The sequence below is a fragment of the Dendrobates tinctorius genome, unplaced genomic scaffold, assembly GCF_039654945.1.
Source record: "Dendrobates tinctorius isolate UK_male_01 unplaced genomic scaffold, ASM3965494v1 ptg000064l, whole genome shotgun sequence".
Classification (NCBI taxonomy): domain Eukaryota; kingdom Metazoa; phylum Chordata; class Amphibia; order Anura; family Dendrobatidae; genus Dendrobates; species Dendrobates tinctorius.
In genome coordinates this window covers 31,571,012-31,585,496 of record NW_027361732.1, presented here as the reverse complement: position 1 = coordinate 31,585,496, position 14,485 = coordinate 31,571,012, and positions in this window count along the sequence as shown.

The window sequence follows — 14,485 nt, the reverse complement described above, 5'->3', positions numbered from 1 at the left end:
GTATATTTTTTTCCTTTCAGGCCAGCAGGGGTTAATGTCAGTTTCCCTTACTGGCAGCGTGCTGTAGTTACTGAGTTGCTAGGTCAGCTGATGTGGGTAGTGACCACTCCCACCATCAATGGTCACATGATGCATCAGCTGGCTGTTGGTGATAGAATTTCTCTGAAGACCAGCCGATGTGTGAGGAGCTCTCTGGTGTCAGAGTGTATCAACTGTTTGATGTCCTGGTTCCATATCTTCTGCGGAGTGGAGTTTGCAGCAGCAGCTTGGAAGCTTGGTGTTGTGTTTTTACCTTGTCTGTCTCGTGTTTGTCACCACGCCCTGTGTTGTACCATATGCAGTGGTGATGCTAGCGCCCTTGCGATCAGTGCACTAGCCAGGGCAGTGCGAGGTGACAGTGAGAGACGAGGTTCGTGACAGCAGCGGGGGGAAGGACCCACTTAGGGCGCTAGAGTAGTGCAGGGACAGGCTCAGGTTGAAGCTCAGGAGGTGTCCATACCTCATTCCCTATCGGTAAGGCCTTCCTCTTCCCATTTCCATCCTGTTGAGTGTGTGTTGTGCCATCCGCTGACCGACCCCCTGTTGGGTCATTACATTTCGTGACATAACCACTGCCATCTTCATCTTTTAAAAGCACTGCTCTGATAGGTCTTCAGCAGTAATGACCTGCCAGATTGCTCCAATGTATGTTGGAGCAATATGAAAATCGTAATTTAATGTACATCTATAAAAGAGCCTGAACAAGACTCTCATAGACTTGCAGACTTGCACTGAAAGCTATCAGCCAGTAAGAAGTTCCAGTCGCAAAATGGCAAAAGAAGAATGGAGCAGCTTTGGTAATAGCTGGTGACAGTAGTTGGTAAGTTTATTACTAGGCTCAGAGAATATAGATTAGGGGCATCACTCCAGCTCAGCAATAAAAAGAATGCTGTAACGGTGCTTTACTCATTTTTAAAATGTGTCTTAATCATGACTTAAATGTCTATAATTGTAACTAATTATTTGCTTCTTTTAATCTTTCCTCATAACTAAGATCCACCATGTCCCTTATAATTTTTGTGTCTTTTCTTTGCAATTTTTCTTACTCCAAGGTATCTTTTCTGTAATCTGCCAGTAGAGATGAGCGAACGTGCTCAGTGATACTCGGCAATCACTCAAGTATCGTGGTGGTTGGATATGCTCATTACTCAGCAAGTAATGGGTGGTACGCTATGCAAAACTCAAATCTCAGCCCCACATTTTTGGCATCTGGTACATCGCGAATAAGCATGCAGGGATTGCCTGCGCATCAATGTAGTACCATAGCTATCTTGGTTGTGGCATTACTGAGATTGGCCGGCCGTGTGACACCATCAGGGGTTGTAAAAGAACAGGCGCCACACAGCTTGGCACACTGACCCCATTGCTCAACTCTGTGACACTTCATATTGGAGAGAAAGAGTGCTTGCACAGTATAACTAATCAGAGGCCTGTAGGTCTGTAGTGTTGATACTGGTGCTGTAGCTGAGCCATCATACTGATAGCCCTTCTAAGGGCTAATCATTTGCTTGGCTCTTTGCATCACAAACAATCTGCAATTAGTCTAGGGAGGGAGAGAGAGTCCCATGAACTGGGAGAGTGACAGCATCCAGTCTGTAGACAGGGATTAGGGCTGTGCAGTCAGTTGACAAATATATAGCTGCAGCTTTTATTGGGGGGGGAATTAATATATTTTGATCCATCAAGTTTTACATGATCTGTGTTACTTTTTTGTGCTATAGAACACTCAAAAAAATCATAATAGAATTTCCCTGGATTAAATTTCTTATCCATACATACATAGTCTGTGTTCTGGATTAATTTTTTTTTTTTTACATGTAACAATTTTGCGGGGTTACATTTGTCACCCATACAGTACAACATGGTCTTGGGTACATTTCCTATGATCTATAAAACTTAAAAAAGCATTAAAAATGTTTGCAGGCTTGATTTTCTCTGTCACACAGTTTCACGTGTTCTGTGGTACATTTCTCTGATATCTAATACTCCTAAAAAGCATTAAAAAAATTAGCTGGATTATATTTCTCACCAATACACTTTTACATGGTCTGGAGTAAATTTATGTGATATTATCTAACACTATAAAAAAAGGCTGGGAAAGAGGAAAAAAAGAGTGTAGGAGGCGATGGAGAGTCATCAACATGGTGGAGACAGGGAAGTGTTGGCTTTATGGAGCTTGGCACTTTGTGTACTGCCTTTCCCATGACCTTCCCGTTACATTCAGCTTGGCCGAAAAAGAGCACTAGTTGTTCACCCTGCTAGACTCATGCTACAAATAGAATATTGCATCTCTTCTTCTTGAAGTGGAGAGGTCTTCTAAAATGGTGGTATACCAGAATGCTATTGTGTAATATATGTTGAAAAAATTCCCATCAGACAATGCCAATGGCAGGGTGCAAGCTTCCTTGCCCAGCCAAGGACAAGAGGCCAGGGAGACACAGCAGAGGCAGGGGTATACTGTCAAAGGTGTGGGCCAATTCATGAACCCAGTTCAGCATCCAGGGCTTGATGACTGATTTTTTTTGGCAAAGAGGAAAAAGGTTTTAAACATGGTCAATCCATACCTGACCAACTAAACTAGGGCACTTCCTACTTCCTCTGTGACTTTCAACTATTGGGTCTCAAAGCTGGACACCTAGCATGAACTGTCTTGGAGGTGTTGACTTGGAGGTGACTTGGAGGTGTTGTGCTGCCCTGCAGCATCTTGTCTAAGTGGGTTTTTAGTGCCACCAGAGGGTCATAACAGACTGGCACTTACGCCTGTCAACATAGAATGCTGACAGACTCGATCTCATAAAAATGAACAAAGCCTGGATTGGTCCACACTTTTCCACACAACCAGATGACAGCAGCACATAAAGTGTTTTTAATGATTAATATTTGAATGAGGCCCGTTAGTTGTTGCCTTTCAGGGGTCTATGGTGGACACTCGTTATAATTTTTGCCTGGCTTTCCACTTTCTGCAAATCCTTTATGACTGCATAAGTACATCAAATAAACTTTCAACATATTTACACTCTAAATTTTTTTATGGCTTCAATGAGTCATCCTTATAAGTTAGCACAATTAATATTGCATTACGGAAGTATGTAAAACCCACAAAAAGCATTGAAAAATATTTCTGGATTAGATTACTCCTCCATAGATTATTATTTCCTTTCTGTCACATTTTGGTAGTATATAACAGTACAAAAAAACTTGGATTGGTTACATTTCTTACTCATACATGATTAAGTGGTCTAGGTTAAATTTCTTGGCTTTAACACTCCAAAAAAGCATCTAAAACTTTTGGTGGGTTACATTTCTTACCCATTAACTATTCTGTGGTGTGGGGTACATTTTTGTCATATATAACACTTGAAAAAAGCATTAACAAATTTTGCTGGGTTAAATTTTACAGCCATAGAGGATAATGTGGTCGTGCACATTTCCATGATATATAACACTCCCAAAAAGTGCTACAAAATGTAGCTGGCTTACACTTCTCTCCAAAACACTGTTCCGACTTCCATGGTACATTTCTAATGATATATAACACTCCAAAACAGCGTTAAAAATTTTTGCTGTCTTAAATTTCTCACCCATACACTATTCTGTCTTCTGGGAAATATTTCGCTGTTTTATAACCCTCAAACAAATTATTCAAAAGTTTATCCATATTATTTTGCTCATCCATAGGGTATTACATCTTCATGGGTGCATTTCAATGGTATGTAACCCTCGCAAAAATTGTTCAACATTGTTTTTGTATTATTTTGCTCATCCAAACAGTGTTACATTTTCTTTCTTGGTTACATTTCATTGATACAAAACCCTCCAAAAACTGAGTAAAAAAATTATTGGTATTATATTGCTCTTCCACACATATCGTGTTCTTGGGTACATTTTGTTGCTATAAAAGCCTCTAAAACTTGGTCAAAAATATTTTGGTATTTTATTGCTCATCCACACAGTTTAACATATTCTTGGGTACATTTTGTTGCTATAAAAGCCTCTAAAAATGTGGTAAAAAATGTATTGGTATTATATTGCTCATCCTTGGGGTATGACATCTTGGGTACAGTCTGTTGCTATATAAACCTTAAAAAACTTGATAAAAAATGTATTGATATTATATTGCTCATCTATAGACTTCTACATATTCTTGGGTAGATTTTGATTCTATATAAGCCTCAAAAATGTGTTCAAAATTTTATCGGTATTATATTGCTCGCCCATAGACTATTCCATGGTCTGGAGTACATTTCCTTGGTATATATCCCTCAAAACTGCATAGCCTTAATGAGTCTAGTAGTACCAAATTCTAATACATGATAATTTGAACAGAATGTGTATGAGGCCACCTTTATGTCTAATACAGGGTTTATCTGAGTCCATCTGAGCCCCTAATTTTTTGCAGTTCTTGCATCCTTGATAAGTGAAAACTAAATTTCCTATTTTTTAAATAAAAAAATCAATTTTATTTTATTTTACTTAAGATATACTGTATAAGCCTGTGATGAGCACAAACACTGGACAATTATGAGATTTATATTCAAGTAATAACAGTGAGAGCAGGTGGCAGCTGATAGGACTACTACTCCCATCAGCCTACACCTGCTGTCACTAATAACAATGAGAGCAGGAGGCGGCTGATGGGAGTATTCATCAGCCACCACCTGCCTTATAAAGAAATAAATTAAAAAACGGCATGGGTTCCTCTGTATTTTTGATTACCATCCAGGCAAATCTTACATCTGCGGGCAGCAGCCCTCAGCTGTCATTCTGTCAGTGTTATCAAGGTTGATTATCAAAAATAAAGTAGTCCCATTTTTTTAATTAAATAAATAATTAAAAAAACAGCTTGGAGTGTATCCCATGTTTGACAACTAGCCTTGCCAAAGCAGACAGTTGTGGGCTGGTATTCTCAGGCTGGTAAGGGGTCATGGATATTGACCCCCCAGCCTAATAAAATTAGCCCACAGCCGCCCTAGAAAAGACACATCTATTAAATGTGCTAATTCTGGTGCTTTGCCCAGCTGTTCCCACTTTCTCTGTGGCGGTGGCAAGTGGGGTAATATTTGTGAGGTTAATGTTATCTTTGTATTGTCTGGTAACATCAAGCCCATGGGTTAGTAATGTAGAGGCATCTATAAGACACCTATCTATTACTAATCTCATAGTTGTACTGTAAATAAAGACACAGCAAGAATAAATTCCTTTATTTGAAATCAAAGCAAAGCACACTTTTGTATTTTTATTTAAAAATAACACAGTTATACTCACCTAATGCCCATTCCATTGAAGCACTCGTCTCCTGTAATAAAAAAAAAAAATATCCCTCACCTTTCTGACATTCTGTCCCACTCTTTAATCTGTGTCAGGGAATTAATAGTTTTCAATCTGGACAGAACCAAGATGCAACCATCCAGGCTGAGAACCTCTTGGGAATGAGCTGCTGCAGCACAGCAATAGTGACCAGTGGTGATGTCATTGAGGTTACCGCCAGTCACTGAGGCTGCGTTCCCAGCCGGGCTGTACTGCACTGACCTCTGCACCGTGAGAAAAAGTCACTGAGTTCACCACAGTTCAGCTCAGTGAGTTCATCACAGATCACTGTGAATTCTCACGGTAATCCGCGGTGAACTCAGCGGCAACTGAGCTGAACTGCGGTGAACTCAGTGACAAAAATGGGGGGACCCCATGCTGCTTTTTAAAATTATTTATTTAACCCTACATCATGAACAATGCCTTCACTAACGAGTTCAGGTGCAGGCTAGAAAAATGCATATAATATCTAATTTTCTAAATTTCAGTGCTCTAAGGCTAGTTTCACACTAGCGTTTGTGAGCGCAGCGACGGCCTGCGCACGGCCGCCGCTAAGCCCCGCCCCCTGCCGTGCCTCCGCCGGTAGCTCCGCCTACCGGCGAATGACGCTGCATGCGCCCTGCGTCCCCTATCTTTATCACTGGGGGCGCAGGCCGTGCGCAGTATGCGTTTGGCGGCGCATGCGTCCTTTTGACGGTGCGCCGACCTGCGCCAAACGCAACCTGCTGCAGTTTGGTTGCGCCGGCGCACCGTCAAAAAGGCGCATGCGCCGCCAAACGCATACTGCGCACGGCCTGCGCCCCAGTGATAAAGATAGGGGACGCAGGGCGCATGCAGCGTCATGCGTCGGTAGGCGGAGCTACCGGCGGAGGCGCGGCAGGGGGCGGGGCTTAGCGGCGGCCGTGCGCAGGCCGTCGCTGCGCTCACAAACGCTAGTGTGAAACTAGCCTAAAAGTGATCAGTGACCTTCATAGGGATGTAGTAAAAGAGAGTACACATAATCAGATGCAAAAAAAATGTATTTACCATAAAAGTAATAACTCTAAAAGTACACACATTTCATAACTGCCGTCAAATAGCCCTCAGTTTTCAATGCATAACTATTTTTAAAAAGTAAATATAGGTGAAAAAGCTTAATTTTAAGGTACCTAAAATGGTATTAGGCACTAATCATTCAGAATTAGATGTTAAAGGTTCACCAGAAAAAACACATTTGCAGAGCAAAGAGCAAGAATTGCACATCCTTTTTGCATATGTCAGGCAGATTGCATTATGACATTTGTGACATTTATAATTAGAAAGCCTTCTGTGTCCACTTTCCATGGTGCAGGTGGTCCATCTCCTTTTGGGAGGTGGTAGAGGTGGTGGATTTTCACTATCATCTTCTGGGCGGAATATTTTGAGCCAAACTTGTAGGCTAGAGGGGATACCAATAGTTTTCATACTTCTCCTGCATAGCTCTCCAAGCACTAGTTCATGGGCCAATTTTTTTTCAGACAGGCTCTTCTACGTAGTGGTTCAAGCTGGTTTTTAAGGGAAGCCACTTGTGAATTTAAACTACCCAAATTCAGCATAGGGAACAATATGATCATTGGCCAGCTCCTGGAGTTTCTGCTGATGCTGAAAGCTGAGGACATCTGATCAGCTGTATCAACACCCTCTTTGGTTGCATTATAAAATGTAATTATTTCTATTCTTTTTGTGCTTCAGACCCAGGATCAATGTCGTCATTATCATGAAGCGTTGAGACAAGAATTACATTTTTCTTTTTGCGTGGCACATAGGAAACTAAAACCTTTCAATTATTGAATGCAAACATACTGCTGTACTGTTTTCTCCCTTTCACATTTACAAACTGTGGCGGCAATTCTTTTTTATTTTTTCTTACAGTATATGAAAGATTCTGCATTTGCAGATAATCGATCAGATCACAATTTGAAAAGCAATTGTCAGCTGTTATATTGCTACCTGATCCAAATAAGGGCTCAACCACTCTTTTCGCAACATCACTGTGTTTGTTGCTGACACAGTAAGGACCTTCTGGCTGTTTTCCTGCATAAATTTCAATGTTGCATGTGTAGGTCTTCCTGGCATCAACAAGTGCACAAATTTTAATTCCATATTTGCTAGGTTTGATGGAATGTATTGATGAAATGCACATCTGCCACGAAAACCAAGGAGCATTTTATCAATAGTGACGTTCTCCCCAGGGCAATAGCTTTTCTTGCAGTTTTCAATAAATTTTTGGAATAAATCGCAAATCAGAGCAAGTCGGTCATATGATTCTGTCGTTAAACCGAAGGCAACAAATTAGAATCTTGAATCTTTTTAAACACGGGCAGCACGGTTGTCCCACCAAGGACAACATCTGCAAGGAGTTTGTATGTTCTTCCCGTGTTTGCGTGGGTTTCCTCCGGGCACTCCGGTTTCCTCCCACATTGCAAAGACATACTGATAGGGAATTTAGATTGTGAGCCCTATCGGGGACAATGATGATAATGTGTGCAAACTGTAAAGTGCTGCGGAATATGTTAGCGCTATATAAAGATTATTATTATTATTATAACACATAACAAGGCCAAATTTTTCTATTCCATCACCATCTATACCCCAAAGTTCCTCCAAAGTTTGGTGATTTGCCCTATAAGCTCTTGCAATGTATAATAATCCAAAAAAAGCCCTCAGTTCTTTTTCATCTGTAGGCTTGATGATTCTAGTGCAGATGACCTGGTCCTTTATAATGTCTATATATTGATTTGTGTATGTGACAATAGAGTCCAGAAAGTCATCTGTGAATAAGCTATTTCAGCATTCAGCTGTAGTTTTAGCATTCCTTGCTGTTTTTTTAACTGCAGGAAGGTGAGTGAGAATGTTTTGAGGTTCCCTACATTTAGTTTGCATGGGTGGCTTATTGCTCCATTGCTTTGGTTTTTTTATCTCTTCCCATATACCGTATTTTTTGCTTTATAAGACACACCTGATTAAAAGACACACCCCCAAATTTGGTGACGAAAAAAGAGAAAAAAAAATGTTTTATGCTAAATGGAGGTGTGTCTTATAATGCCAGTGTCCGTCTTTCAAATCATATATATGTCCCTCATCCTGGTATTTATATAACCCCCATCCTGGTACATGGTCCCCTTGTGCTGGCACAAAGCTCCCCCCCATCAAATCCTGGATATGTCCCCCCTGTCACCATATGCCCCCCTGCTGATGCTGATACACACATGGCCCTCCCATTCCTATATTCCCCCCTGCTGACATGGACACGGCCCCCCCGTCCCTATATTCCCCCCTGCTGGCAAGCACATGATAAAATAACAGTTAACTCACCTTCCACTGATGACTCAGTGCTCCCAGCTCCCCCATGGCTATTCCTGTGTCTGTGCTGACATCCAGGAGCTGCTCATACAGGCATTTCATTGTAGCTTCAGGACCTTCCATCACATGACCGCAGTACTGCACACTGGGAGTCACGTGACCGCAGGTCCTATTGGCACAGACACAGGAAGAGCCAGGGGGGAGCTGGGAGCACGGAGCCATCATCAGAAGGTGACTATAGTGACAGGGCAGTGGGAGGAGAGTGCAGGCATATGCAATATGCGCTGCTGCCCTGTCCACCAACTTGGAGCGGCTTCAGCACCGAGATGATGGACAGCGGGTGCAGTGAATATTACATGAGTCTAATTATAGGGAGCACTGACCACCCGCAGTATCTACAGCCCGCAGACAGCCCACCCCAGCCCCGTGACACCACTCCAGAGCCGCCCCCCTCCTCTACAGCACACATTCAGATTATAAGATGCACCCCCCACTTTACCCCAAAATTTGGGGGAACAAAAGTGCATCTTATAATCCAAAAAATACAGTAATATGTTTCTATGTCTTCTTCATTCTTAACACTTTCACCATCTTACTATTTTCAGAATCAGTTTCATATACTACCTCATCATGAGAATCAACCTCATTTTCTTCTCCTAAATCTTCATGCAGTGTGGGGTCTGCATCATCATCATCATCTAACAGCATCTTCCATACATTAACATAAAAGATTTTTGACAAAACATACATTTTCCTCTCAATTTCAGCAGATAATCTGAAGCAAGAGAGAGAGAGTATGTGTTACGGAGCAATGTGCCTGAGAAGCACACTTTCATTTGTAGGAAAAACTTTACTTATTTCTATGAAATATCCACAAAATTTGCACTATCCATTCATAAAACAAGTTAAATTAACAATTGTGATGAATAAAAACATAAAATACCAAGCTTATAAAGTGTGACGTGTTCGGGAGCAAAGTGTCTGGGAAGCCAGCACAATTATATCTGCTCTCCTGAGTCTCTTCAGTACAACTGTGATATCAGGTTTCACAAAACATCAAGAGTCAGGAAGGTATTGGGGGGTGGGGGATTTCATGACAATCTGGTGAGAAGGGAGAAATTAAACTAAAAGCTGCTCCTGTCAGATCAGTCGTTCCTGATGGAGTTAAATAATACCGTGGGGACCCCTCTATTCTTGATAACCAGCCTTGCTAATGTTGACAGCTGAGGGTTGCAGCCCGCAGCTGTCAGTTTTGCCTGGCTGGTTATCAAAATACAGGGGAACCCTGTCCATTTATATATTTATAGAGAAGGCAGCGGCTGATGAATTCTCCCATCAGCCACCTGCTCTCACTGTTATCAATTTAACATAACGCTCATGATTCTCCCCTGCTCTGCTGAGCAGGGGAGAATGAGGAGAGTGGTCTTCAGCACACGACATCAGAGAACAGTGCTATTTGTACTGCTGCCTCCCAGGCACCAGTACATGTGATACTCATGTCATCAGTGTGCATGTATGCTGGATGTTTTGCAGCCCATTCTGCTGTTAAAAAATGGACATGTCAAAGTATTTTGCCCATGGACAGAAAGTACGTGGAAACACACTTACTTGTGCACAGAAACTGGACATACTGATGTCTGAAAGAGGCCTATAGTGGAGTAAAAGTGTGACACCTGTTATGAACATGTCACCGAGGAGGATGGCGGGAATAGGCTAGGTCACCAGGGAACAAAAAAGGTTGGTAACTTAGCAGATTGCAGACCCCTAAACCTAACAACACAACTAACAGTAGCCGTGGAGCATACCTACGATGCCCTAAATGCTTCGACACAGCCGGAGAACTAACTAGGCCTAAAGCAAGAAAGGTGAAATCTAAACTGCCCCGGAGTAGAACCCCAAAGAAATAGATAGCCCCCAAACATATATTGTCAGTGAGACAAGATGAAATGCAAACGCAGGCAGAAAATAGACTGAGCAAATGATGGGGCCCAAACTGATTAGATAGGATAGGAAAAGAAAGACTCTGTCTGCAAAAACCCTAAAACATCCAACACGTCTGATGTACAAAAAAACACTGAGGTCTCACAACCTTGCCCCCACTATATCAGCATTCTGATATGAACTGGCAGCAAAGCAAAAGAGACTAATATAACAGGGGACTCATCACACAGACACAAGCTGTAACATATGGAGCGGGGTCCAGCACTGCCCCCAGCAGGGAGCACACTGAACCCTCACAACAAGCAGAAAGAGGCAAAACCAGATCAGATGCAAAGGATTAGCAAATGAACAACTTAACTGAAAAATGCAGGATCAAGCAGGAGACATCAGACCTCAGAATGCACAAGAACTAATCACCAGCAGGGATTGAAGGAAGCCTGGTGACTTAAATACTCTAATCAGTAACCCCAGATCTCCAATCATCATCATCAGGTGGCAGACTTCTGTCAATCCGGCTGGCTTGACCACCCACAGTAACCACCAGAGGGAGCCCCGACCCAGAAGTAAGAGACTTCACAACAGTACCACCCCTTGAGGAGGGGTCACCGAACCCTCATCCACGCCACCAGGCCGATCAGGATGGGACCAGTGAAATGCATGAAGCAATCTCTCGGCATGAATGTCAAAAGCATAGACCCAAGAATTATCCTCCTGGCCATAACCTTTCCACTTGACCAAGTACTGGAGTCTCTATCTAGCCAGATGAGAATCCAATATCTTCTCTACCTCATACTCCAAACTACCCTTAACCAATACAGGGTCAGGGGATGCCGCCATGGGAACTACTGGCCCCACAAACCTCTTCAACAAAAATTTATGAAAAGTGTTATGAATCTTAAACGTAACTGGAAGAGCCTAACGAAAAGAAATGGGGTTAAGGATTTCCAAACTCTTATAAGGTCCAATGAACCTTGGCTTGAATTTTGGAGACGCAACCTTCATAGGAATATTTTTTGAAGACAACCAAACCATATCACCTACTTTAAACCGGGGACCAATGGTCCTATGCCGGTTGGAAAACCGTTGGGCCTTTTCCTGAGAGTGGGACAACTTATCCACTACATGGTCCCAAATCTGCTGCATTCTCTCTTCCACAGAATACACACTTGGGCAGGCCGAAGCTTCCACCTGCCCCGAAGAAAATCGAGGATGAAACCCAAAGTTACAGAAAAAAGGAGACATCAAAGTGGCAGAACTAGCCCTATTGTTTAGCGCGAATTCGGCCAAGGGCAAAAATGAGACCAAGTCATCTTGATCAGCAGATATGAAACATCTCAAATAGGATTCCAAAGTCTGGTTTGTTCTCTCAGTCTGCCCATTGGTCTGAGGATGAAATGCAGAGGAGAAAGATAACTGAATTCCCAGTTTGGAACAAAAAGTTCTCTAAAATCTGGAAACAAACTGTACTCCTCTTTCCAACACAATGTTCTCAGGAATCCTGTGCAAACAAACCATCTGTTGTAAAAACAAGGGCACCAACTCAGAAGAAGATGGCAACTTTGGGAGTGGTACAAGATGGACCATCTTAGAAAATCTATCACAAATCACGCAGATAACAGTCATTCTCTGAGAGACAGGGAGTTCAGAAATAAAATCCTCCTGGGCACCGGCGGGGCATCAACAAACCACTGGAAAGAGAACAGCGTTTGGACCGAGAACAAGTCCCACAGGACTGCACAAAATACCTGACATCAGAGAATCCACAAAGAAACTCCTAGAAAGGGTGTCCGCCTTAACATTCTTAGTGCCCAGAAGAAAGGAGACCACAAAATTAAAATGCGTGAAAAACAAGGCCCACCTAGCCTGTCTAGGATTCAAGTGCTTGGCTGATTCAAGATAAATCAAATTCTTGTGGTCAGTGAGGACCACAACTTGGTGTCTAGCTCCCTCCAACCAATGTCTCCACTCTTCAAATGCCCACTTCATGGCCAACAATTCCCGATTCCCCACGTCATAGTTACGTTCAGATGGGGAAAAATTTTGAGAAAAGAAGGCACAGGGATTCATCTTAGAGGTTATTGGATCTCTTTGGGACAAAACAGCTCCTGCACCAATCTCAGAAGCATATATCTCCACCTGAAATGGGAGTCAAACATCAGGTTGCCGTAGAACCGGAGCAGAAGTGAATCTCCACTTAAGCTCCTGAAATGGCGAGACTGCCTCTGGAGACCAATTCACCACATCAGCGCCCTTTTTGGTCAAATCCGTCAGTGGTTTAACAATACCAGAAAAATGACATAAATTTACGGTAGAAATTAGCAAAACCCAAAAACTTCTGAAGGGCCTTCAGAGAAGTGGGCTGAACCCAATCACAAATGGCCTGTACCTTGACCGGGTCCATTTCAATAGCAGATGGGGACAAAATGAATCCCAAAAATGAAATCCTCTGTACACCAAAGAGAAATTTCAATCCCTTAACATACAGAGTATTTTCCTTCAAAATCCGGAACACAGTCCGGACATGTTCCACATGAGAATCCCAATCACTGGAAAAGATTAAAATATCATCCAGATAAATGATCAAAAACTTATCCACAAAGTACCGGAAAATATCGTTCATAAAAGATTGGAAGACGGAAGGGGCATTAGTGAGCCCAAAAGGCATTACCAGGTACTCAAAATGTCCTTCCGGGGTATTAAACGCTGTCTTCCATTCATCTCCGTGCTTGATGCGAATAAGATTATATGACTCCCTGAGGTCAAGTTTGGTAAACCAACAAGCGCTTTTAACTCTGGAAAATAAATCAGAAATCAGGGGTAACGGGTACTGATATTTAACAGTGATTTTGTTAAGGGAACGATAGTTAATACATGACCTTAATGAGCCATCTTTCTTGGCCACTAAAAACACCCAGCACCTAAAGGTGAAGAGGATGGTCTGATATTACCCTTCTCCAATGACTCCTTGATATAAGATTGCATAGCATCATGTTCAGATACCGATAAGTTGAAAAGCCGACCCTTGGGAAATTTACAACTGGGCATTAACTCAATTACACAGTCATACCTCCTATGAGGAGGCAAAGACGTGGACTTACTCTCACTAAATACATCCGAAAAATCAGCCAAATAGTCAGGAATATCATGAGACTGGGGAGAGGTGGAGAAAACAGGAGTGTCACTAAGAACACATTCACAACCCCAACTCACCACAGATACAGATTTCCAATCCAAAACAGGATTATGGGTTTGCAACCAAGGAAAACCCAATACAATAATATCATGCAAATTTGCAACACCAAAAATTTACTATTCTCTTGGTAGTCCGGGGCGACCCGCATTTTCACCTGGGTCCAAAACTGGGGTTTATTCTCCACCAAAGGAGTAGCATCAATACCCCTCAAAGGGATAGGAGTTTGCGGGGGTACCATAGGAAAACCACAACATTTGGCAAAGTCAAAATCCATCAGATTCAAAGCTGTTCCTGAATCAACAAAAGCCTTAGCGAAAAAATTTAGACAAGGAGCAGATCAAGGTAACTGCCAAAAGGAACTTAGGCTGTACACTGCCCACCACAAATGTGTGAGCAAAACGCTTTTCTCATTTAGGGCAGACAGAAACAGTATGAGAGGCGTCCCCACAAAAAAAACACAACTTATTACACCTTCTAAACTTTTGACATTGTGCCCTAGACAAATCCCTTTCACATTGCATGGGTTCAGAAGTTTGTTCGAAAGGTGGCACCACCTCTCGTGTAGTTTTACGTTCATGTAAACGTCGATCAATTTGATTGGCCAATGACATAGAGTCATCAAGACTAGAGGGGACAGGAAATCCCCATAACATCTTTTACGGTTTCTGCCAGACCCTTCTGAAA